The sequence below is a fragment of the Equus przewalskii genome, chromosome X (genome assembly GCF_037783145.1).
Source record: "Equus przewalskii isolate Varuska chromosome X, EquPr2, whole genome shotgun sequence".
NCBI lineage: Eukaryota > Metazoa > Chordata > Mammalia > Perissodactyla > Equidae > Equus > Equus przewalskii.
In genome coordinates this window covers 79,978,259-80,005,883 of record NC_091863.1, presented here as the reverse complement: position 1 = coordinate 80,005,883, position 27,625 = coordinate 79,978,259, and positions in this window count along the sequence as shown.

Sequence of the window (27,625 nt, the reverse complement as noted above, 5' to 3'; positions counted from 1 at the left end):
CGAATTTTGATCAGGGAATGGAATTATAGAGGGAAGGAGATGAGAAAGGGTAAGTTCCTGGAATGCCTTACATCTCAGATTGTGTATTAGTTTTCTATTGCTATGTAACAAAATACCACAAATTTAGCAGCTTAAAACCACACAAATTGTTTTTTTTAATATCACAGTTTCTGTAGATTATTAGTCTGGGCATGACATGGGTGGATAGTCTGCTCAGGGTCTCACCAGGCTGAAATCAAGGTATCAGCTGGGGCTGCATTTCTAATCTGGCTCAGAGTCCTATCCCAAGCTCACTAGTTGGCAGAATTCAGTTCCTTGTGATTATATGACTGAGGCTCCTCTTTTCCTTCTAGCTGTCAGCGGACAGCTTTAGGCTCCTAAAGGACTCCTGCGGTACCTTGCCATGCGGCCCCCATAAGTAAATGGCAATAAGGATGTTTGCTTTATTCCCAACAGACCAGAGTGCACCCTCTTCTGTCAGCAGCTGGAGAACATTCTCTGTTTTTACTGTACTTAGGTTAGGCCCACTTGGATATTCTCGCTATCTTAAGGTCAATTTATTTAGGACCTTAATTATATCCACAAAATCCCTTTACAGCAGTACCTAGATTAGTGTTTCATTGAATAACAGGGAGAGGTTGTGTCTATATCTGGTGACAGGGATCTTTGCGGGCTATCTTAGAATTTTGCCTACCACAGAAGGTGACCAAGGAAAATAGGATGTGTGGCATGGCGTGTTTAGGTGGCTACAAAATTGCCAAAAGAGGGGCCAACCCCCATGGCTTAGTGGTTAAGTTTGGTGTGCTCCAATTTGGCGGCCTGGGTTCAGTTCCCACATGTAGGCCTACACTACTTGTTGGCAGCCTTGCTGTGGTGGTGACCTACGTACAAAATAGAGGAATATTGGCACAGATGTTAGCTCAGGGCGAGTCTTCCTTAAGCAAAAAGAGGAAAACTGGCAACAGATGTTAGCTTGTGGTGCATTTTCCTCAGCAAAAAAAAAAAAATTTGCCAAGAGAGTTGAATAGCCTTTGCCTTAAACTGGGCATGGGATTTGGGATTTTTAGGATTCATTTGTGGTCTGAATTGGTTTTTGTATCTTCTTGGAAAGTGAGTTACTTGAACCAAAATATTCACCCAGCAAGCACTTAGAATCTCTTTGTATGCTTTTGACCATTGAAAACAACAGGTAGTATTGTGCTCTAATATTTGTTAACAATCATTGCTATACGTGAATTCTGCCAGGAAAATTTGTAAACAAGAAATTTGTTTTTAAATTCTTCACAAATTAAAATTGCATAGGAATATAGTAACTATTTTTATTGTCAAAATACTTAAGAAGTGACTTTCTGCATTGTAGAAACTCATATTAAATGACTTTTTTTAAGTGGGCAAGTGAAATAATATGCAGTTGGTAGGTATTTTCTGTAAGAAGCCCTCTCTTACCATTTTTCATCAAATATCCGTGAATGTTCTTTTTCACTCTGCTTAAATATCTGTATATACAGTTCAGTCTCAATTATGTTAATGCATTTTTATGTTATGCATTTTAAAAAGACTGAAACTAACCACCACACAGAAATAAACACTGTTGACATATTGATGCATTCTCCTAAAATCTTTTTAATGTAATTAACATACTTTAAGTTGTATTTTTCTTTTTTTTTTTTCCTGAGGAAGATTCGCTCTGAGCTAACATCTGTTACCAATCTTCCTCTTTTTTTGCTTGAGGAAGATTAGCCCTGAGCTAACATCTTTGCCAGTCTTCCTCTACTTCGTATGCGGGTTGCTGCCAGAGCATGACTGATGAGTGGTGTAGGTCCACACCTGGGATCTGAACCTGCAAACGCAGGCCACTGAAGTGGAGTATGCTGAACCCAAACACTATGCCACAGGGCCAGCCCATATTTTTCCTTATTTTTAAAAGTACTTCTCTTTAATGTACTTTTCTGCATTTTCTACACTAAGAATGTACCACTTTTGTAAAATGAATGCATTGCAAAGTAATCTGTACATAAGTGTGTATGTATATATGTTACATGTTATACTATCATAAGTATATTTAAGGCAAATACCAAAAAGAGAAATATAAGTTCAAAGTGAAAGATAAAAGAAAAATAAAGCAAAATTTGGAATAAAACAAACTGAAATATTAACAGTGATTATCTCTATGAGTGAAGGCTGGGAGATTTATTTTCCTTATACTTTTCTGTATATTCCAAATTTTCTATAATGAGCATAGTACTAAATTTATGTTGTAGGAACAAACTTTTTAAGTGAAAAAGATAATTGGGATATGATTTTTTCTGAAATTCAATAACAAAATCCATTAAAATTAATGCTGTCAAAATTAAAATTTCTCTTACAGAAGAATTAGGATGACTAACATTTTACAATATTTTACACTTCTAATTGCACCCTTATTCTGTACATCTTATGTTTTTTGTTAATTTACATAAACAAGATAGTTTTGTGAATTTTCGGTGCTTCTTTATTACTTGTAAATGCAGGTTTTTCAGACGTTGCTTACTAACATCAGAGAAGGAACAGCCGGACTGCATTATCTTGTCATACATCTACACACATTGCTATTATACTGTGAATGCGATGGACTAATGACCCATTATTTTTTTACTTGTCCACCAACTGATACTTTTTTTATGGTCATGAATAAGCTGTTAGATAAAGAGCTCAGAAGTTTAATCCATCTGAGGTTTTATGGGTTTCATATAATTGAGTTGCTCGGGCACGTGCAGTGGTGTGTTGGTAACCCGGCTTTCTAATGGGGGAAAAAGAGCTCTAATGTTCTAGTATAAATATTTCCACTGTGGAGACAATTTCAAGCTACCAATAATTCAAAAACTAGATCAAAAAATTCCTGAAAATTTAGCAATCAGATCTCATGAGCATGTATGAGCCAGCTCCAGAAGGTCACTACACGAGTTGAAAACCTATTATCTGTGTGACTCAGTAATGCTCTTAATTCACTTCCAAGCAGAGGAAAACATGATTCCATTTCACTTTGAGCATAGCATTGTACCTGTTACTGCACCCCATGCTAAATTGGACGTACTGTAAGTCTTGTAATAACTGAGACTGAGAATAGTTAAATTAGTTGCTCAAGACTGCACAACTAGTCATTATCTGATTTAATAGCCCCTCCCTTTTTCTGTACAAAATGCCTTCTTAATACTGAAGCTTAATCAAAACAAAAACGAATATACCACACTCCATACCTCCACTAAACTGAAAAAGCATAGAGGAACAAGTAACATGCAAGACAGATATCCTCTCTGAGGCACAATGCAAAGGGAAGACTTAAGCCTAAGAGTAGAGGCGACTTTAGAAAATAAAATCCACTGCCAAACAAACTCCCATTCTTTTTTTTTTATTGTGGTCGTAATAGCATAATATAGTGAGATTTCAGTTGTACATTATTGTTTGTCATACACCGTATAAGTATGCCCCTTCACCCCTTGTGCTCACCCTCCACACCCCTTCCCCCAGTAACAACTAATTTACTCTTTTTGTCCCTAAGTCTCTTTACATTCCACATATGAAGGAAATCATATAGTGTTTTTCTTTCTCTGTCTGGCTTATTTTGCTTAACATGATGCCCTCAAGGTTCATCCATGTAGTTGCGAATGGGACAATTTCATCTTTCTTTATGGCTGAGTAGTATTCCATTGTATATATATACCACATCTTCTTTATCCAAGCATCCATTGATGGGCACTTGGGTTGCTTCCACATCTTGGCTATTGTAAATAATGCTGCAATGAACATAGGGGAGCTTAAGTCTCTTTGAATTGTTGATTTCCTGTTCTTTGGGTAAATACCCAGTAGTGAGATAGCTGGGTCATATAGTATTTCTATTTTTAATTCTTTGAGAAATCTCCATATTGTTTTCCACAGCGGCTGTACCAGTTTGCATTCCCACCATCAGTGGATGAGGGTTCTGTTTTCTTCACAACATCTCCAACGTTTGTTGTTTTTTGTCTTGGTGCTTATAGCCATTCTAACGGGTGTAAGATGGTATCTAAGTGTAGTTTTGATTTGCATTTCTTTGATGATTAGTGATGTTGAGCATCTCTTCATGTGCCTATTGGCCATCTGTACATCTTCTTTGGAAAAATGTCTGTTCATATCTTCTGTCCATTTTTTGATTGTGTTGTTTCTTTTTTTGTAGTTCATTTGTGTGAGCTCTTTATATATTATGGAGATTAACCTTTTGTTGGATATATGATTTGCAAATATTTTCTCCCAGTCAGTGGGTTGTTTTTTCATTTTGATCTTTGTTTCCTTTGCCTTCCAGAAGTTCTTTAGTCTGATGAAGTCCCACTCGTTTATTTTTTATTTTGTTTCCCTTGTCTGAGTAGACATGGTATTCGAAAAGATCCTTTTAAGACTGGTGTCAAAGAGTGTACTGCCTATATTGTCTTCCAGAAATTTTATGGTTTCAGGTCTTACCTTCAAGTCTTTGGTCCATTTTGAGTGTATTTTTGTGCATGGGGAAAGATAATGGTCTACTTTCATTCTTTTGCATGTGGCTGTCCAGTTTTCCCAACACCATTTATTGAAGAGGCTTTCCTTACTCCAGTGTATGTTCTTGGCTCCTTTGTTGAAGATTAGCTATCCCTAGATGTGTGGTTTTATTTCTTGGATTTCAATTCTGTTCCATTGATACGTGTGTCTGTTCTTGTACAAATACCATGCTGTTTTGATTACTATGGCTTTGTAATACATTTTGAAGTTATGGATTGCAATGCCACCAGCTTTGTTCTTGGTTTTCAGTCTTGCTCAGGCTATCCGGGGTCTTTTGTTGCCCCAGATGAATTTTAAGATTCTTTGTTCTATTTCTGTGAGGAATGTCATTTGGATTCTGATTGAGTTCACATTGAATCTGTAGATTGCTTTAGGTAGTATGGACATTTTAACTATGTTTATTCTTCCAATCCATCTGTGTGCAATATCTTCCCATTTCTTTATGTCATTATGGATTTTTTCAGTAATGTTTTATAGTTTTCTTTGCATAGGTGTTTCACCTCCTTGGTTAGATTTATTCCTAGATATTTTATTCTTTTTGTGGTGACTGTAAATGAAATTTTATTCTTGAGTTCTTGTTCTGTTAGTTCGTTATTTGAGTATAGAAACACTTCTGATTTTTGTAAGTTGACTTTGTACCCTGAAACTTTGCTGTAGTTGTTGATGATTTCTAATAGTTTTCTGATGGATTCTTTACAGTTTTCTATATATGAAATCATGTCATCAGCAAACAGTGAGAATTTCACTTCTTCAGTGCCTATTTGGATTCCTTTTATTTCTTTTTCTTGCCTAATCGCTCTGGCCAAAGTCTCTAGTACTATGTTCAATAAGTGTGGTGAGAGTGGGCACCCTTGTCTTGTTCCTGTTCTCAGAGGGATGGCTTTCAGTTTTTCCCCACTGAGTATGATGTTGGCTGTGGGTTTCAAACTCATATTCATATTGCAAGCTATCATTAGAGGATCAGATGAAAATGTTATAAAAACACAGTACTCTTGATAAAGAATGATTTTGAAAGACATACTGCAGATTTAATAAAGCCAAGGAAAGAATTAGTGAACTTGAATATAGGTCTATAGAAATAACCAAAACTGAAATATGGGGAGAAAAGAAATGAAAAAAGAAGAGAGAGAGAACATATCATCCAAGAGCTGTGGGACAATAAGCAAGTGTCAAATAGATGGTCAATTGGAATCCCAGAAGGAGAATAAAGAGAGAACGGAGAAGAAATATTTGAAGTATATAGGTAAAAATTTTTTCTATGTTAATGACAACGATAAAATCATATATCCAAGAAGTTCAGAAAACACCAAACAGGATAAAATAGCAGCACAAATACACACACAAATATATTCCTAGGCATGTCATATTCAAACTGCTTAAAAATATAGAGATAATTTTAAAGGTAGCCAGACAAGAGAGAAATATTACACACAGGAGCAAACAAACGTTACATATGGATAAAATAGAAAACAAATAAAAACTGTGGGAATGTATGGGCAGCAGATCTAATCTATAAAAAAATGTTAAAGGAAGTTCTTCAGGCAAAAGGAATACCATACAAAAAGTTCAAATAAATAAAGGGAGCTAAAAATGGAAAAAAATGAAGGTAAAATAAAATTTCTTTTTTATTGTAATTTTAATTTCTGTAAAATGTAACTGCTTAAAGCAAACACAATAGCAAGATATTGTGTTTGCACATATGTTAGAATGATAACAAGACTAGTATTAAGGATGAGAGTGAAGATTGGGAATACATTATTTTAAGGTTCTTATATTACATGAGAAGCTTTAGAATTTTATTTGCAAATAAACTCTCAATAATTAAAGATAAACTGCAGAGAAATCATGACTAGAATTTTAAAAGGAGGTATAAATACTTAATCAATAGAGAGATGAAATGGAATCATAAAGATACTCAATTAACCTAAGAGAAGACAACAAAGAAGAAAAAAACTAACAATGGACATATGGAACACATAAAAAACATCTAAAAAGACCACAACTAAAATGGTGAAATTTAATTCAACCATAACAATAATCACAATGAATGTGAATGGTCTAAGCACATGAGTTAAAAGACATCAATTGTCAAATTGAATACGAAAACCACAACTCAACAATACACTGGCTTTCACAAATTTGCATTAAAGAGAAAGACATAAATAGATTAAAACTAAAATGGTGGGTAAAGATATCCTTTGCAAAACTAATCCATAGAAAGCTGTAATATTTGTATTAATATCAGATAAAGTAGACTTCAAAGAAAAAATATTATAATATTATCAGGGATAAAAATGGACACTATATGATGATAAAGGGATGATTCTCCAAGTAGACATAATAATCCTAAAAGTGTATGCACCTCAGAGCAGAATTTTAAAACATATGAGTGGAAAGCTGATAGAACTTAAAGATGAAGTAGATTCACAGTGTTGGAGAGTTCAACACTCCTCCATACAAAAGTGTTAGAAAAAGAGGCAAGAAATCAGTAAGAGTAGATATGACTTGGGGCCGGCCTTGTGGCTGACTGGTTAAGTTTGTGTGCTCTACCTCAGCTGCCCAGGGTTTACTGGTTTGGATCCTGTGTTTGCGAACCTACACACCACTCATCAGGCTGTGCTGTGGTGGCATCTTACATAGAAGAGCTAGAATGACTTGCAACTAGGGTACACAACTATGTACTGCAGCTTTGGGGAGGAAAAAGAAAGGGATATACATGACTCGAACAGCACCGTCAACCAAGTTAACCTAATTGATATTCAGAGACCAATCCACCAAACAAAGGCAGGCCACAGATATTTCTCAAGTGAACATGGAACAGTCACCAAGATAATATATATTCTGAGCCATAAAACACAACTTTGAAAGTTTCTTAAAAATATAAATCATATAAAGTTTGCTTTCGGATCACAACAGAATTAAACTAAAAATCAATAGTGTAAAGATACCAGAAAAATCCACAATTATTTGGAATAAAAAAAAATACTTCATAAATAATACGTCAAAATGGAAGTCTCAAGGGACATTCAAACAAATCCTTTGAACTGAATTAAAATTAAAATGCAAAATATCAAAATTTAAGGATGCAATTAAAGAAATGCTTAGAGGGAAATTTGTAAGATTAAATGCTTACATTCGAAAAGTAGAAAGATATCAAGCCAGATTTCTAAACTTCCTTAAGGAACTAGAGAAAAAAAGAGTCAGTTATACCCAAAGCAAGCACAAGGAAGTAAATAATAAAGATAAGTGGAAAAAACAATGAAATTAAAAACATGGAAACAATATAGAAAACTAGTGAAGCCAAATGTGGCCCTTTAAAAAGATCAGTAAAATTAATATATGTCTAACCAGACTGACCAAGAAAAAAAAAAGGAGTAGACACGTATTACTAATATTGGGAATGAAAGAGGAGACTTCATTACTAACCATAAAGACATTAAAATATTAAGAGACTACTACCATTAAATTTGGCAACTTAGATTAAATTGATTATTTCTTGAAACACACAAACTATGATAAACTCACTCAAGGAGAAATAGGAAATGTGCATAGTCTTACATTTATTAAAGAAATGGAGTCAGTTTAATAGAGGACAGAAACAAAAACTAACAAACATGTAGGGAAAGAGATCCCGTTGGTGGTTACGAGAGGAGAAGGGGTCAGGGAGGAGAGCAAAAGGGGTGATTCACACATGCATAGTGTGATGGATGGTGATTAGTCTTTGGGTCTCGAACACGAGGTAATCTACACAGAAATGGAAATATAATGATGTACACCTGAAACTTATATAATATGATAAACCAATGTTGCCTTGATGACAAAAAGTGACACCTATAGTAAAAAAGTCTCCACAAATAAATAAACAAATAAATAGAACAATCATAACAATATACTGTAATAAAAGTTACTATAGATCTTTTAAAAAAGAAAGAAATTGAACCTTTACTTAAAAACATTCCACGAAAGATAACCCCAGGCTCATGTGGTTTCATCTTCAAATTCTATCAAACAAATTAAAGAAGAAATGATACTAATTCTAGACAATCTCTTTCAGAAAATAGGAGAGGAAGAGATGCTTCCCAACTTACTTCCCAACTTATGAACATTACTTTGGTAGCAATAACAGACATACGGATAGAAAACCACAAACCAATATCTCTCACTAAAATAGACAAAATAATTTGCAATAAAGTATTATTAAATTGAATCCAGTAATATATACACCGTATAAAATTTCAGACTAAGTGGGATTCATCTAAAGAATGGAAGATTGTTTCAACATTTGAAAATTCATCAATGTCATTTACCAGATTAACACATTAAAGAAGAAACGTATCTCAATAGATGCAGAAAAAGTATTTGACAAAATTCAACGTTCAATCATAATTTAAAAAAACTCTCAAAAGCTACAATGGAAGGAAACTTTTTTAACCTGAAATAGTATATCTGCAAAATACTCACAGCCTACAGCAAACTTCATACTTAATATTAGAAGACAGAATGTTGTACCTCTAACATCAGGAAATAGTCAAAGATTTTCTATCCTTTTACTCTTTTTCAATACATATTGGATATTCCGGCCAGTGAAATAGGAAAGAAAAAGAAATAAAATGTACACGGATGGGAAAGGAAGGAATATTCATAGATGACATGATTGTCTACATAGAAAATTCCAAAGAATCAATAAAGAAACTAAATCAGCAAGAATTACTAAATGAGTTTGATAACTTTTCAGGATGTGAGATCAATATATATCATTTGCATATCTATATGCTTGTAATCAATTTGAAATAAAAACGTATTTACAATAGCACAAAAATTAAAATACGTAGGTATAAATGTAGCAAAATATGAGCAAGATCTGTATGCTGGGAACTATGAAACACTAACAAAGGAAATCAATAGAGATCTCAATTATTGCAGAGATATTTTGGATGCATGAATTTGGAAGACTCAATATTGTTAAGATGTCAGTTCTCCCAGATATATTTCTAAATGCAAGGCGATCTCAATCAAAATCTCAGCAAGACTTTTTGTGGATGTCAACAAACTGATTATAAAATTTAAATGTAAAGGTGAAGAAATTAATAATGCCAAAACAATTTTGAAAAAAGTTCACAGTTGGAGGACTAACACTACCTGATTTCAAGTTTTACGCTAAAGCTACAATAATCAAGAATGTTTGGTATTGGCAAAAGAATGGAAACAAAACAAACAAAGTAATTATTCCAGAAATATATACACAGAAATACAGTCAAATGACTTTTAATGAAAGCAATTGCAAAGGAAAAAGCAAAAAGCAAAGAAATTACAAGTGTTAGTCTTTTCAACAAATGATGCTGAGACCATTAATTGGTTGTCTGTATACAAAATAATTAACCTCAACACATACCTCATATTTTATACCAATCTTACTCAAAATATATCATAGACATAAATATAAAACATAAACTTCAGGGGCTGGCCTGGTGGCATAGTGGTTAAGTTTGCATGCTCCGCTTCAGCAGCCCAGGGTTCATATCCTGGGCACAGACCTATGCACCACTCATCAAGCCATGCTGTGGCGGTATCTCACATAAAATAGAGAAATATTGGCACAGATGTTAGCTCAGGGACAATCTTCCTCACGCAAAAAAAAACAAAAACAAAAAGGCCCATAAACTTCAAACTTTCAAAAAAAAATGAGAGAAAATCTTCATGGCCTTGTTTTAGCAAAAAGCATTTAGACATGACAGCAAAAGCCCAATTCATTAAAAAACTGATAAATTGAATTTTGTCAAAACTAAAACCTTTTTCTCCAGGAAATATACTATTACGAGAATGAAAAGATAAGGTACTGACTGAAGAAAATATTTGCAAATCACTTTTCCAAAAAAGAACTTATATCTAGAATATATAAAGAATGCTTGACTCTATAATAAGAGAACAAGCAACGTACTTTAAAAAGATCTAAATGGACATTTCTTTAAAGGATGTGTAAGGATGGAAATCAAAGATAGGAAAAGATACTGAACATCATCATTTACTAGGGAAATGTACAGTGAAACCACAATGAGATATCATTACACATATATCAGAATGGCTAAAATAAAAGCTGATAATACCAAGTGAGGATGGAATAACTGAAACTGTCTTGCTGATGGGAGTACAAAGGGATTCCTGCACTATGGAAAACAGTTTGGCAATCTCAAGGAAAGTTACCAAATGGGTTAGCAATCCTAGTCTAAGCTACTAACCAAGTTAACTGAAAACTTATAGTCGCACTAAAAACCTGTGTCAATGTTTTTAGCAGCTTTATTCATAATAATAAGAAACAGAGAACAGCTCAGATGTTTTCCAATAGGTGAATGGATAAAGAAATCAACATACTTACTATTCAGCAATAAAAAGGAACAAATTATGGGTTCATGCAACAACACGGATGAATCTTAAATGCATTTTTCTAAGCAAAAGATGCTATACCAGAAGGCTACATATTGTACAGTCTGTTTATATGACTTTCTAGAAAAGGCAAAATATAGGGAGCTGATCTGTGTGATACTGTGGTAGTAGCTACATGGCTGAATGCATTTTTTAAGTTCCATATAAGTGTACCTTACAAAAGGTAAATTTTACTGTGAAAATTTTAAAAAATCAATTAGGATATCTGCATAACTCAAGATGGAATGTAGACTTCTCAAATAAACATAACCATAATAAAAATTTATGGCGTGACCTTAGTGAAGGGGCTGAGGAATAAAATCAATGAACTGAGTAACTTTGAACCCATGTTTTGCCTCGATACTATAGGACTAAAGACAAAACAATTGCACACAAACACTGCACTCTAATTGGTAAATTTGTTTTCACAGGAGTAGGGATTAGCAATTGTCAACTACTTTACTTGTATCAACAAAACAAAATAAAACATTATACTAGGGTCAAACAAATAAGAAAGTATATAGAAGATAATGCAAGCCAAGGTTCTCACTGTCAGAGAAGAAAGCTAGAAATAGACAAGGCAAGGGCTAGATTGAATTCTGTTGAGCTGGATGGAAAATGGACATATCAGTAAAAACTCACATTTTAAAATAAAGAGATAGAGAGATGAATATAGATATGTGTGTATACTTGGCTTAGTACACTAAGTATGCTAGTTCTGTCTACTGAGAAGGCCTATAACCTATGGACATCCCACTAACAATGAACACACCTAGTATGCAGATCATAGTATCTAAATACCATTCTCAAGTAAAAGGAACAAGTACTCCATGGAGAACTGTTTAATCACAAGAGTGGAGCAAGGAAAATGCAAGATCAACATAAGATATCTTGTGGTGCCAGAAAGTAAGGAAGTGATAGGGAAAAAGGAGGGGAATGGGAATGGAGGCTTATCAAAAAGACACAGGAGCCAATTTGAAAGAGCTCTCAAAGGCTGAAACAGGAACAATTTGACTAAGAGTGTAAATAAGGATGCTAATAGGTTATAAGCCAAAGAACGACGTAAATATCCATGAATTCACACTGACATAAATAAATGCTTAAATAAATAAATAAATGGAGAAAGTGTGAAAACCTTTACAGAATCCTAATTAATACATGTAGAAGAAATGGAGGAAAATAGAAAATTACCATTAAAATTCTACATAATACTTGCTGGAAGCAAGATGCACTAATAAATGCTAAAGTTAATGGGCAGAATTTTAGGTAGAAAACAATTTTGGCATAGCCTCAAAGTTTCTCCCACAAAATACTTATTAATTACAAATTGGAAAATAGAAACTTTACAGTGGAGAAACCTGACTAAAACCACCTTAACTAAAATTAATATGAGCATTAATAAGACATGTACTCCTTGTATTGAAAAGGGCACATGACCTCTGTGGCATTCTTCACTATAATGAATAACCTGAACTAATCACTCAAAAACATCAGAGAAACTCAAATGAAGAGACGTTCTACAAAGTAACTGATCAGTAGTACTCTTCAAAATGTCAAGGTCATGAAAGACAATTGAAAACTGGGAAACTATCACAGATTGGAGGAGATTAAGGGGACATGACCACAAAACACAATGTGAGATCCTGGATTGAATCTTGTAACAGAAAAAAAAGAGCGGAAAAATTGTGAAATCTGAATAAAGTCTACCATTTAGTTAATTGTACTGTACTAATTTTTTAGTTTTGATAATTGTACTATAAATATGTAAGATACTAATGTTAGGAGAAGTTGAATAAAGGGCATACAGGAACGCTTTGTACTACCTTTAAAACTTTTCAATAAGTCTAAAATTATTTCAATATAAAAAGTTAAATATAATAAAAAAGGTTAGAGTCCATGATTCTGAAGAGCAGTCATAGGAACATATAATGTCTTGGACACTTGGGAACAATTTCCATCCTTGAAAACTGTGTTGTAAGTTTAAATATTTGGAGAATAAGAATAGAAACACGTTCAGAAAAAACAGAAAATAAAATATGAAAAATAGCTTATCTGTATAATACTTTATAGTTTCAAACAGTAATTATTTGTTTCTGACTTCAATTATTCCACACAAAAGCCTGTTGAGAAAAGTATCATTTTCTTCATTATACAAAGAGGAAAACTAAAGTTAAGAGAGAGAGAGTTCATTTTTCCAAATCACACAGCTAATTAGTCACAGAATCATGAATTTAACACAAATATTCTAACTTGAAATTTTGTGCATTTTGTTAACCAAACCTGATATAAATTTACCCTATGTTATGGCTGATATACTTTATGTATTGAAGAGGAAGAGTTTTTGGCTAACGTCTGCTTATATAGTACTGTTTTGCTAATATATTCACAAGTTTAAGAAAATCACTTTCCCCTAACTAAAGGAATAATTAAAGTTGATAAAATCAACTCCTAAATTATGAGTTTCTGAAATCACTTTTTAAGAAATAACTTTGTTCTGCTTTAATTTTCATAATTTTGTTTACAGTGAGTGTTTTATATCTATTTATTCATATTTGCCTTTCATATGAAAGTTTAAATTTTTATATTTGGGCTGATAGACTCCTTCACCAGTGTTGTGCACTGGGGCATAGATCTGTTTATATTTATTCATTAGTGTGTTGCTAATTAAAAATGTGTTTCATTAAACTTGTAAAAAAAAGTCTTAAGAGGAGAATGAACACGTTGGAATTAAGGACCCCTAGGCTATAAAATAACTTCAACAGTTGAGCTGTTAAAAATAATGTGGGCAGCAAGAGTGTCAAAAGTATCTATCACTTACTATAAAGTATGAAATGCAAAATAAAGTGTACATGTCAAGTATGGCAGGTAACATTAAATAGTATTTTCCTAACTCAGACTATATTTATGGATTTGAGTCACTTGGCTTATGGCTAATTGGGTCTTAGAATCACATCTACACATGTCGCACTTTTGATAACCTAGTAGTGTTCTTAATTATACAATTTGGTCAAGCCTGCCATTATTAATAGAACCATGATGGTTTTCAATTCTTTACTATTAAATGCTAAAGCTAGTAATGATTAGATTATGTTCTTTTTGAGGCATTACACTTCAAAAATGAGGGGCTGGCCCAGTGGCGCAGCAGTTAAGTTCGCACATACTGCTTCTCAGCGGCCCGGGTTTCACCAGTTCGGATCTCGGGTGTGGACATGGCACCGCTTGGTAAATGCCATGCTGCGGTAGGCGTCCCATATATAAAAAAAAAGTAGAGGATGATGGGCATGGATGTTAGCTCAGGGCTAGTCTTCCTCAGCAAAAAGAGGAGGATTGGCAGCAGTTGGCTCAGGGCTAATCTTCCTCAAAAAAAAAGAAATGAGTTAATATAATCTCTCTCTCCCTGATCTAGCCCTCGGGTAAATTGTGCAATAGGCAGATTTTGCCCTTGGCACTCCTGTGTATTTTTCATGCATTCTGGAGCCTCTTTCTTTTCATTATCTATATGCTTTCCAGTGTTCTCTTGCTGTCTTTGCCTTCACTAATTCCCCAACAATAGTGTCCCACTGATGAGTACATATACCTACTATGACTCATGCTCTAAAACTGCATGTCCACTCTTTTTATATATGCCATTCAAAATTCTTATTCTTCAGCTTGCAAGACCTAAGCTATGTTCTTATCTGTAAACCATTCAATTATTATGACTCACGATAAGATAAATTACTGTTCCTAGTCATCCTACAAATTGAGGATACTTGCTAACCCAAAAACATATTTGGGTATGGTGATGGAAAAAATACACAAAACAGTAGAAGGATGTGCTATCCAAACAGGTTTGAAAGTGGGTTGCTGAAAAGGTAAGAACCAATCCTTCAAATCAGAAGAAATAAATGAGCCTGCAAAGAGCAGACCAGATAAATAAGTAGAGTAAAATCCAAGGTACTTTGGGCATCGCTAATGGATAAGTAGAAAAAACAATGGCGATTATTTGAGGTATGAAATATATTGAAGTATTTCATTCACTTACATATTATTTTATAGAATATATATTGAATTCCTGCTAGGTGCAGATATTGTGCTGGATGCCAGTGGTAATATAGTAAGTGAAACCAGCCACATTTTCTGTCCTCATGGAATTTACTGTTTGTTGGCAGAGATAGACATTGATCAAATAGTCATACATATTTCTATGCTGTAAAGACGCATGGGTCAAGAGAGAACAAAGAAAAGGATTTATTTTACTTCTTCAGGAAGTTAAGAAAAATCTTTTCTGGGGAAGTAATGTTTGAGCTGTGATCCTAAAGATGAATAAAGGCAAAGATGAAAGAATTTGTATGGTAAGGCAAACAGCACATTGAAAAGCTCAGTGATATGAGAAAGCATGGCCATTGTAATGGATAGAAAAGTAGGCTAGTTTGGCTGCAGCAAAGACAGCAAGAGAGAATGTATAGAAATGAAGCCTAATTGGAGTTAGATCACACAGGACTTTGTATGTTTTTAAGTTCCTTTTTTTTCTTAAGAGCAACATGAAGCCATTGAAAGGATTCAAATAAGTGGATGCTATGACCAAAATTGTAGTATTCAAAGGGAAAGATGAAGTAGAATGCACAGAGTAGCAGAGAAAGCAGAAAGTAGTGATAGATTCAAGGGATATTTCAGCAATAGCAGGGATTGGACAAGTGGTTGAGGAAGAGAAAGGTGACTACAATAATTCACAGGTTGCTGCGTAGCATAAAAGGATGGATGCCTTCTTTCCTTTAGTCTCAATTGTCCTGGCTCTCCTCTGCTCACACAGCCTGAAGATACGTGAGACTTTCAGCAATTTCTCTCCTTCATATATTTGTTACTGTAAAGCCCTTTTATGAAGGTCTGTTAGAAAACTGACCATCACAGCTGACCATAATAACTTATACTGAATAATATAGTCCTTCATTTATACATATGAAAGAAAAGGTCACTAGACTTTTGATGAAAACCAACAGCACTGAATGGAAGGAACAGCAGAAAAACTGCCGTTGGAAAAATAAATAGAAAAAAATTCAAAAATCAGAAAAGATTTTAAAAGTATAAGTAATATATTTCCTCAATTTTGAAAAGTAATATTTATCATCAAATCAATTTTTTAAAGAAAAATATGTAAAAATAGATTAAAAGTGTGTAGTAGTTAGCTCAGGCTGCCATAACAACAATGACAAAAACATAGACTGGGTGGCTTAAATAACAGAAATTTATATTCCTCCCAGTTCTGGAGCCAGGAGACCAGCATGGGTGGGTTCTGATGAGGCTTCTCTTCCTGTCTGGCAGACAAATGACTTCTTGCTGTGTCCCCACATGGTGGAAAGAGAGGAAGGATGAGTTCTCTGGTGTCTCTTCTTATAAGGCACTAATCCTATTATATCAAAGCTCCACCCTTATGACTTCATTTAACATGAATTACCTCCTTGTAAGCCATATCTCTAAATACAGTCAACATCTGGATTTGGCAGGGACAAAATTGAGTCCATAAAAAGGCATATACTGATTTTAGAAATATAAAGGCAAGAGGAAAATAACTGTGTAGTTGCAATCCAGGAGATTCAAGATGATATTATATACATAAAAAATAGCACAATGCTTTGAAAAAAGAAGGATTAGGAAAAAAAGAAAAAATTATTTGAAATTAAAAATAATATAAACTTTAAAATTGGCTAAATAACAAAATGAATATAGCTTAAACTATAGTTAAGATATTCTTTTAAATATTAGAAAAGAAGATAAAGAGATTCAAAATATGGCAGAAAATATGAGACATATAGCATACAAGTATTAGTTACAGTAATAGGAGTTCCAGAAGAAAGAAAAAGAAAGAGGATGGAAGGACATAATTAAAGAAGAAATTTTCTCAATGCTGAAGAAAAGAACATTTTTTAATGTAAAAGGCACACTGTAGTACCAGTCAAAATGATTAAGAAAAAACACCTAGGTTTATTGTAGTGATATTTAAAATTCTATGACTAAAAAGTGAATTACATGAGTTTTCAAAAAGACAAAAATATATTAATAACAACTAAAAATCAGAATTGCAGCAGGCTTCTCTTTAGTGTAAGTAGCAGGGAGTACAGCAATATTTACCAAGCTACGAAATGATCTTGAAACTATAATTTGAAATAAGGTAAAAATATCATTCAAATAGTACGAAATTAAGACAATTTTGGAAAGACGTCAGCATCATGGTGGCGTGAGTTGCTCCATTTGTCTCTCCCCTATAAGTTACTACAAGTAGGACATCCATAGACCAACAAAGGATCCTCTGCACAGCACACCAGAAAATATGAGAGATCCATAGATCTATACTTCCGAAGGTGAGTGGACTGGATCTCGTGAAGGCAGCAAAACCAGGGAAACAGTGGTGGCAGCTCCTGAGACTGGAGGCTCCAGGAACTGTGGCAATGCCTGTGAATGGAAGCCCCAGGAGGGGAGGGAAAGCATGTGATCTGAGGCTCCAGAAACTGATATTATGCCCGTGACACAGATCCTTCTGCTGCCTTGGCAGCAGTGATGGCATCTATGACCCCAGGCTTTCTGGCAGTGAGGGCTACATCCAAGACTCCAGTGTCCCCAGCCATGGTGGCAGTGCCTGTGATACCAGATACAGCAGCACCTGATACCAGAGACTCAAGGAACTGCAGCCACATACACAATCAGAGGCTCCAGGAACCAAGGTGCTGCTCACAATTTAACCCCTCCCACTCTCCCTGCAGTGGGAGTTGTACCTGTGACCTCAGGCTCCAGCATCCCTGGTGTCAACCAAGAGCAGAGGCTCCAGGAACTGCAGTGGTACCTGTGACCAGAGGTTTCAAGAACCATGGTGGCACTCACAACTCAGGACACCAGCAGCACCCAGGCACCAACAACCTGGGAGACACAGGCAGCACAATGAGGGCACGGAAAACAACTGTGGCAGAGGCAGTGGAGGGTGGTATGCAAAGACTCTCAAATGCACCCAAAAACAGCTTGGAGTCAAACTAAACAAAACCTTACTTAAATAAGAAAGTTGTTCTCTACTATACATGCACCAGCAGAGGCACAATTCATTAAGCACCACAAAAACTACAGTAAAGTGGTATAACAAAAAGAAAATGACAATTCTCCAGAAATCAAACTTGAAGTCATGAAAGACTGCAATCTAACTGACAGAGGATTCAAAATAGCTATCATGAAGAAACACAATGAACTACAAAAGAAAAAAAAACTCAGAAAGACAGTTCAACAAGCTCAGGAATAAAATTAACAAACACAAGGAGTACTTCACCAAAGAGACTGAAACTCTAAAAAAGAACCAAACAGAACTTCTGTAATTGAAGAACGCAATAAATGAGATGAAGAATACAGTATAAAGTATTGGAAATAGAGCAGATTGTATGGAAGAGAGAATTGGTGAACTCAAAGATGGAAACCTAGAAATGAGGGAGGTAGAAAATGAGAGAGGGCTAAGATTTTTTTAAAAATGAAGAAATTCTATGAGAAATATTTGACTCCATTAGAAAAAGCAACATAAGGAAGATGGCTATCCCAGAAGGAGAAGAGAGGGAGACGTGAGAAGACAGTTTATTTCAAGAAATAAGAGCTGAGAACTTCCCAAACCTAGAGAAGGAACTGGATATATAAATCCATGAAGCTAATAGACTATCTAATTCTCTGAATGCAAAAAGACCTTCTCCAAGATACATTATATTGAAATTGTCAAAAGTCATTGACAAAGAAGGAATATGAAGGCAGACAGGGGGAAAAATAACCTACACAGGAATCCTGATTAAGTTACCAGCAGATTTCTCAGCAGAAAACCTACAGGCCAGGAGAGTGGAAAAATATACTTAAAAGATTGAAAGAAAAACCCTGTCAGTCAAGAATATTCTATCCAGCAGTTATCTTTTACATATGAAGGAGCAATAAAGCCTTTCCTAGACAAACAAGAACTGAGGGAGTTCATTGCCACTAGACCTGCCTTACAAGAAATGTTGAAAGACCTCTCCTACCTGAAATGAAAAGGCAAAGGTACACAAAACTTGGAGCAAGGTGATAAATTGACAGACAGAACTAGAAAATTGCCACTGTATAACAGAATAGGTTGGTAAACACATAATTATAAAATGAAGGCTAAAGGGAAAGAAAACATCAACAGTAAATATAACCACTTCAATTTGGTAACAGACACAATAAAAAAGACAGTTTGTGACAACAAAAACATAGGTGGGAAAGACAAAAAGGACAGAAACTCCATAGGCAAATGCAGACAAGATGCTATCAGCATAAAAAGCATTATCTTGTCTATGAGACCTTTTATACAAACCTCATGATAATCACAAAACAAAAATTCAGATCAGAGTCACAAAACAGAAAAATGAAGGAAACTAAGGAACACATCACAGAAAACCACCAAACTGAAATGGCACTCAGAAACACAGGGGAAAAGAAACAATGAAAATATAGAGCAACCAGAAAACAAACGATAAAATGTAAATATTAAATCCTTACATAACAAAAATCACCCTAAATGTAAATGGGTTGATTTCACTAATAAAAAGACACAGAGAGACTGGATGGATTAAAAAATAAAACCCAACAGTATTCTGCCTCCAGGAGACCTATCTTAGCCCTAAAGACAAAGATAGGTTCAAAGTGAAGAGATGGAAAATGATGCGCCAAGCAAACGGAACCAAATGATAGTCTTTGTAGCCGCACTTATATCAGACAAAATAGACTTCAAGACAAAAAGATAACAAGAGACAAAGATGGACATTATATAATAATAAAGGTAAAAATTCATCAGGAAAATATAACATTTATTAATATATATGCATGTAACATAGGAGCACCAAAGCACATAAAGCAATTATTGACAAACCTAAAGGGAGAAATTGACAGCCACACAATAATAGTAGGGGACTTTAATAACCCACTTACATCAATGGATAGATCATCTACAAAGAAAGTCAACAAGTGAACATTGATTGGACTTAAATGAAACATTAGACTAGGTAGACTTAATAGATTTATATAGAACATTCCATCCAAAAGTAGCAGATTACACTCTTCTCAAGTGCACATAGAACATTCTCAAAGATAGACCATATTTTGGGAAACAAAGCAAGTCTCAATAAGTTAAGAAACATGAAATCATATACAGCATTTTTCCTGACACAATGGTATGAGACTAGAAATCAACTACAAGAAGAAAGCTGGAAAAGTCAAAAACATGTAGACACTAAACAACATGCTACCAATCAACTATTGAATCAATGAGGAAATCAAAGGAGAAATAAAAAATATCTGGAGACAAATGAAAACAAACACACTAAAATCTATGGTGGGTAGCAAAACTGGTACTAGGACCAAAGTATAGCAATGCAGGCCTACCTCAAGAAACAAGAAAAATCTCAAATACACAATCTAACATTACAGGTAAAAACAAACTAGAAAAAGAAAAAAAAGCAAAGCGCAAAGTCAGTAGAAGGAAGGAAATAATAAAAGTCAGAGCAGAAGTAAATGAAATAGAGAATAAAAAGACAATGGAAAATATCAATAAAACTAGGAGCTGGTTCTTGGAAAACATAAACAAAATTGACAAACCCTTAGATAAACTGTTTTTTAAGGAAAAAAGAGACAAGGTTCAAACAAATAAAATCAGAAAGAAGGAAGAGAAATTACAATAGATACAACAGAAATACAAAGGATGATAAGAGAATACTGTGAAAAGCCATAGCCAACAAATTGGATAACTCAGAAGAAATGGATAAATTCTCAGAATAATACAACTTCCCAAAACTGAATCAAGAAGAAAGAGAATCTAAATAGACCAATCACTACTAAAGAGATTGAAACAGTAATCAAAAGCCTCCCTGAAAACAAAAGTCCAGGACCAGACTGCTCTGCCAGTACATTCAGGAAAAAGATAAAGATGCCTACTCTTGTAACTCTTATTTAATGAAGTGTTAGAAGTCCTAGCCAGAGCAATTAGGTAAGAAAATGAAATAAAAGTATCCAAATTAGGAAGGAAGAAGAAAAACTGCCACTATTTGCAGATGACACTATTTTATGTATAGAAAACTCTAAAGAATCCACCAAAAAACTACTGGAAATAATAATAAAATACAGTAAAATTTCAGAGTACAAACCAACATTCAAAAATCAGTCGCATTTCTATACACTAATAACAAACTAGCAGAAAGAGAAATCAAGAATATAATCCCACTTACAATTGCAATAAAAAGAATAAAATACCTAGGAATAAATTTAACCAAGGAGGTGAAAGACCTGTACACCAAAAGCTCTAAGACATTGCTGAAAGATATTAAAGAAGACACACAGAAATGGAAAAATAATTTGTGCTCATGAACTGGAAGAATTAACATATTCAAAATGTCCATATTACCTAAAGCAATCTACAAATTCAATGCTATCCCTATCAAAATCCCAAGGACATTTTGACAGAAAGAGAACAAAGAATCCTAAGGTTTATATGGAATGACTAAAGATACAGAATAGCCAAAGCAATTCTGAGAAAAAGGAACAAAACTAGTCATATCACAATCCCTCATTTCAAAGTATACTACAAATCTATAGCAATCAAAACAGCCTGGTACCGCATCATGTTCACCATAAACAGAAAATGAATGAATAAATAAATAAATAAATAGCATCTGCATAGTAGTAGCAGGAAAATACACACATGGGCCAATGGAACAGATATGAGAGCCCAGAAATAAACCCACACATTTATGGACAGCTAACTTTTAATAAAGGAGCCAAGAACATACAATGGAGAAAGTAAAGTCTTTTCAATAAGTGATATTGGAAAAACTGGACAGCCACATGCAAAAAAATGAAAGTAGACCACTATCTTACAAGATACACAAAAATTAACTCAAAATGGATTAAAGACTGGAACATAAGACCTCAAACCATAAAACTCCTAGAAAAAAACATAGGCAGTATGCTCTTTGACATCAGTATCCTTTTGGATATGTCTCTGAAGGCAAGGGAGACAAAGGAAAAAACAAACAAATAGGACTACATCAAATTAAACAGCTTCTGCACAGCAAATGAAATCATTGACAAAACAAATAACAACCTACTGATTTGGAGAAAATCCTTGCAAATCATATATCCAGTAAGAGGTTAATATCTAAAATATATAAAGAATTACACAACTCAACGACAGAAAAATAACAATTTGATTAAAAAGTGGGAAGATGATTTGGACAGATATTTTTCCAGAGAAGATATATAGTAGACCAACAGTAACATGAAAAGAAGTTCAAAATCACTAATTATTAGGAAAATGAAAATCAAACCACAATGAGATGTTACCTCAGAATGGCTATTACTAAAAAGACAAGAAATAACAAGATTTGGAGAGAATGTGGAGAAAAGGAAACCCTGATATACTCCTGGTGGGAATGTAAATTGGTGCAGCCACTATGCAAAACAGTATGGAGATTCCTTAAAAGATTAAAAATAGAGGGGCTGGCTCTGTGGCCGAGTGATTAAGTTCACATGCTCTGCTGTGGCAGCCCAGGGTTCGCCAGTTCAGATCCTGGGTGTGGACCTACACATTGTTCATCAAGCCATGCTGTGGTGGCATCCCGTATAGAAGAACTACAATGACTTACAACTAGGATATACAACTATGTACTGGGGCTTTAGGGAGAAAAAACAAAAAGAGGAAGATTGGCAACACATGTTAGCTGAGGGCCAATCTTTCTCACCAAAAAGCATAAAAAAAGTGGAACTACCATATGATCTACCTATTCCACCTCTGGGTTTTTATTCAAGGAACATGGAAACACTAATTTGAAAAGATAGATGCAATCCTATGTTTATTGCAGCATTATTCACAATAGCCAAGTCTTGGAAGCAACCTAGGTGCCCACCAAGGGACAAATGGATAAAGAAGATGTGGTATATATGCACAATGAAATACTGCTCAGCCATAAAAAAGATGAAATCTTGCCTTTAGTGACAACATGGATGAAACCTGAGGGTATTATGCTAAGCAAAACAAGTCAGTCTGAGAAAGACAAATACCATATGATTTCACTCGTATGTGGAAGATAAATAAACAGCAAGCAGACACATAGATACAGAGAACAAGTTGGTGATTACCAGAGGGGAATTCAGGGGAAGGGTGAAAATGATAAAGGGCATATGTGTTTGGTGATGGATGGAAAATAGACTTTTGGTAATGGACACTATGTAGTATACACAGAAGTAGAAACATAAGAATGCACACCTGAAATTTATATAATGTTATAAACAAATACTACCTCAATAAAAACAAATTAGTTCATAATAAATAAATTAAGACAATTTTGAACATTTAGGAATCAAAAACTTTCCACCCAATAACTCATTCTTGGAAAACAAAATCAAAGAAAGGTTACAAGAAAGAAATAAAAAATTTTGGTGAACTCAAACTAATTTAACTGTGAAGTTTAAAGAACTTATTATGATAAATCAAAGAATACTTAAAATATGGAGAAATGGAGAAAGCTTCATTTTATTGATATTAAATAGCAGATGATTAACAATGAGAAATGAGAGAGGAATTAAGAAAACATCTATTCAAAATTCTTCTTATGTTCAGGGATGTTTCTCAACGTTGAGAGAAAAAATCGAAACTATAATTAATTTGTTTAACTGAAACTTAGTGACATAAAATTGAATAACAAAAATCAGATATAGGATTTCCCAACCACTTAAATGAAAAAAAGAATGAATAAAACTGCATGAAACCAGCAAAATCAAGAAAAGAAAACATAAAGAAAAAACAACACCTAAGCATGGTTAAGGGAAAACGTATAATGACACAAATAAGTTCTCATAATTCGATATTCATAAATATGAATGTGCTAAATCCCCATACTGCTTCTTTATAATCTTTTTTAAAATGTCACACCTTGGGGCTGGCCCACTGGCATCGTGGTTAGGTTCGTACACTCCGCTTTGGTGGCCCGAGGATCACAGGTTTGGATCCTGGGCACAGACCTAGCACCACTTGTCAAGCCATGCTGTGGTGGCATCTCACGTAAAATGGAGGAAGATTGGCACAGATACTAGCTCAATGACAATCTTCCTCAAGCAATGGAGGAAGATTGGCAACAGATGTTAGCTCAGGGCCAATGATCCTCACAAAATAAGTAAATAAATAAATAAAATTTTTAAAAAATGATAAGAAAAATGTCACACCTTAAATGAAGGAAGACTTAAAATAATGACAGGTATATTCAAAATATATAAAAAGAAAACAGCCACAACATTTCTATTAGGCAAGGTGAAAGTCTCAAGTGAGAAAACATTAAATTAAATGAACAGGAATATCCTACATTTACAAAAGTTCTACTCAGCCCAGAAGATATAACAAGTGTAATTATTTATGTAGCAAATAACAAAGCATGTAAATATTAGGAAAATGTAAAAAATATGTTAAAAAATCTTGGTGTTCAGAAGGATTTCTAAGATATGCAATCTAGAAGCTGTAAGAAAAGAAAAGATTATAGATTTTACTTTGTGAAGATTTCTTTACAGCAAAAGACAACATAAACAATATTAGAAAACAGAATATAGGATTGGAAAAGATATGTACAATATATATCACTGAAAAAGGATAAGTACCCGAATATGTAAAAGAATTTTAAGAAATCAATAAGAACCTGACAATCAAACCAGTGGAAAATAAGCAAAGAAAATTAATAACAATTCACAGATAGCGAAATAATTGCCGATAAATACTCTAAATGCTCCTTAATCTCAATAGTAATCAGATAAAACAAATCAAAACAGCAACAATGTCTGTTTTCACCTCTTGGATTGCCTGTATATATCTTGAAATCTAAAGATTGGATACTAGAAGAACTTGAACCTGTCTCTGGCTATTTACAAAGCCACTATCAGAACACTGAAACATGGCTACGTTCATAGCTACCGCATGTTTACTTAACAAATGTTTGATTAGTGAATCTGATTGGAGGACTCTTACTTGCATACCGAACTCTAGCTACAAAGGAACGCTAGAAATGTAAGGAAATGTTTGTAGCACTTTAACAACTGTGGTATTGGAAGACACACTAGAGATTATTGAAATAAATGTTCAGTGAGCCATTACACTATATTCACCACAGAAGCTAACAAAAATGTTAAGAAAATATTTTTGAGAGTGAAGCCTTATAGGCACATTCATTTAAAAGTAGGTGGGCCTGCCCGGTGGTGCATATTCTGCTTTGGTAGCCTGGGGTTCGTCAGTTCTGATCCCGAGTGCAGACATGTCACCACGCTGTGGTAGGCATCCCACATATAAAGTAGAGGAAGATAGGCACAAATGCTAGCTCAGGGCCACTCTTCCTCAGAAAAAGAGGAGGATTGGTAGATGTTAGCTCAGGGCTAATCTTCCTCAGAAAAAATAAATAAATAAAAAAGGCAAAAATGACTTCTACTCATGCTATCATTTTATCATTTAATAGTGCAGTGCAAGGCTTAGAATATGCAACAAGAAAACAAATCCCCTTCCAAATAATCAGAAGTACAAATACTCAAAAGGAAAAGAAAAATTAGTATTTGAAGAAAGTTTGTCTACCTAGAAAAACTGTGAATCAACTGAAAAATTAAGAGAATTAATAAGTTTATTAATATAGTTGAACATGAGGTCAACATACAAAAGTGCTTACATTAATTTAATGTTTCCAGAATTAAAATACTAAGCATTTTCTTCTTTTGTTAATGTAACTTACAAGATATCATATGCCGATTTATATTACAAAGTTGCTTTATTTAAAAGATCATATTGGCACAGGAACATCCAGACGAAATTTAACAAAAGCGAGTTCAAAGAAACAGACACCCAAGAATGTGAACATTTATTCTATTATAAATGTGGTATTTAAATCATTAGAGATAGAATGAATGCCAATCATTCCTGACTATCAATTAAAGAAGGAAATAAACATAAGTCCCTGCTTGTGCCATGCCAAAACATTTCACATCATGACTTTTGATTTCATTTCTAACCTGCAAAGAAGTTGGAAGTCATCACTCCTTTCCTTAAAACAAGAAACGACTAGGCAAACTGAAAATAAACAACTTTTCTTGACTCATTAGAAAACTGAATTTGTAGGGCAAACCATCACCCTAAAATCTGAAGATACAGGTGCATCCAGAGATTCACAGCTGTGATCTGCTTCTCTGGAACAGAAGTCACTGGAGACAAAAATTGTTAGGAACACTTAAATGGTAATTCTGATGAATTGATGGAAGCTGAGTGTTGAACTAGCATAAGAGTGAGAAACTCCTGGGGACCACAGATTGTGGAGGCATCCACATTTTCATGGGCATTACTTCAGTAACCCCACCAGGTTCTCATGATGAAGATCCAACAAAGATTCCATCATGGCTCTGGTAGGGAAAAGGAAGGGGTAACCATTGTTAAATACACTTATAGACTTCTTCACAACAAGGTCTTATCTTCCAGGGGAAAAGATTTTTCCAGAGCCTTATCACAGCTGGAGGAAGGGAATCCCTCCACCACAAGTCCTCCCTGATCTTCTCATATAAACAAATAAACAGGCAAAAGGAGTCACAGCTTTAATGTAATAGGTTAGAAATGCTATGGCAAAGGAAGAAAGTACAGGTCAAGGGGGAAAAAGTACCCACTAGAGAAACACTGTGAAGTTCACAGCTGCAAGACACAGACCTTTTAAAGGCTGAGGTTTAATCAGAAGGTTATAGAGTGCTTCCTCTTCCTTACACTTTATCACTACACTAACAAAACTCCACCATAACAACAAGGGATTAAACTGAATATGCTGCAAAACAGATACTTTCTTTGAAGAGAAGTACTTAGGGAAGCCCAAACGCAAGAAGAGACAAAACCAAGGACACTAGAGGAATTTGAAGCCTCTGGCACATTATAGCTACAGCAAACATTAATCACAGTCCAATTCCTAGACAGATTAGCATATATTCTCATACTAAAGACCTATTTACCTCATTTCCTCTTATATGATATATCATGTCCCACTTTCAAAAAGAAATTGCAAGGCATACCAAAATGTAAGAAAAGTACAGCCTGAAGAGAAAAAGTGATCATTAGGACAACACTCAGATATAAACAAAGATGATGGAATTATCAGACAGATATTTAAAATAACTGTGATTACTATGTTAAAGGTTCAAATGGAAAAAGTTGACAACAGGCTAAAATAATGATAAGCAGATAATGTAAGCAGAGATAGGTAAACTCCAGTAAGAATCAAAAGTAGATAGTAGAAATATAAAAAAAAACACTATAACAGAAATGAAGAGTGCCCAATATGGGCTCATTAGTAGAGTTAACACAGCTGGCAAAAGAATCAATGAGTTTGAAAATACTTCCCAAACTGAAATGTAAAGAGAAAAAAGAAAGAAAAACAAGCAGAACAGGAATCCAAGAGCTATGGGACAATTGCAAAAGTTGTAATTAGAATATTACATGATAATAATTGGAATACCAGAAACAGAAGAAAGGGAAGATTGATCAAAAGAAATATTTGAATTAATAATGCAAAAGAACTTTGCAAAATTAATGACAAACACCAAACCATAGATTCAGGGAGATCAGAGAACATCAATCAGGATAAATATGAAAGAAAGC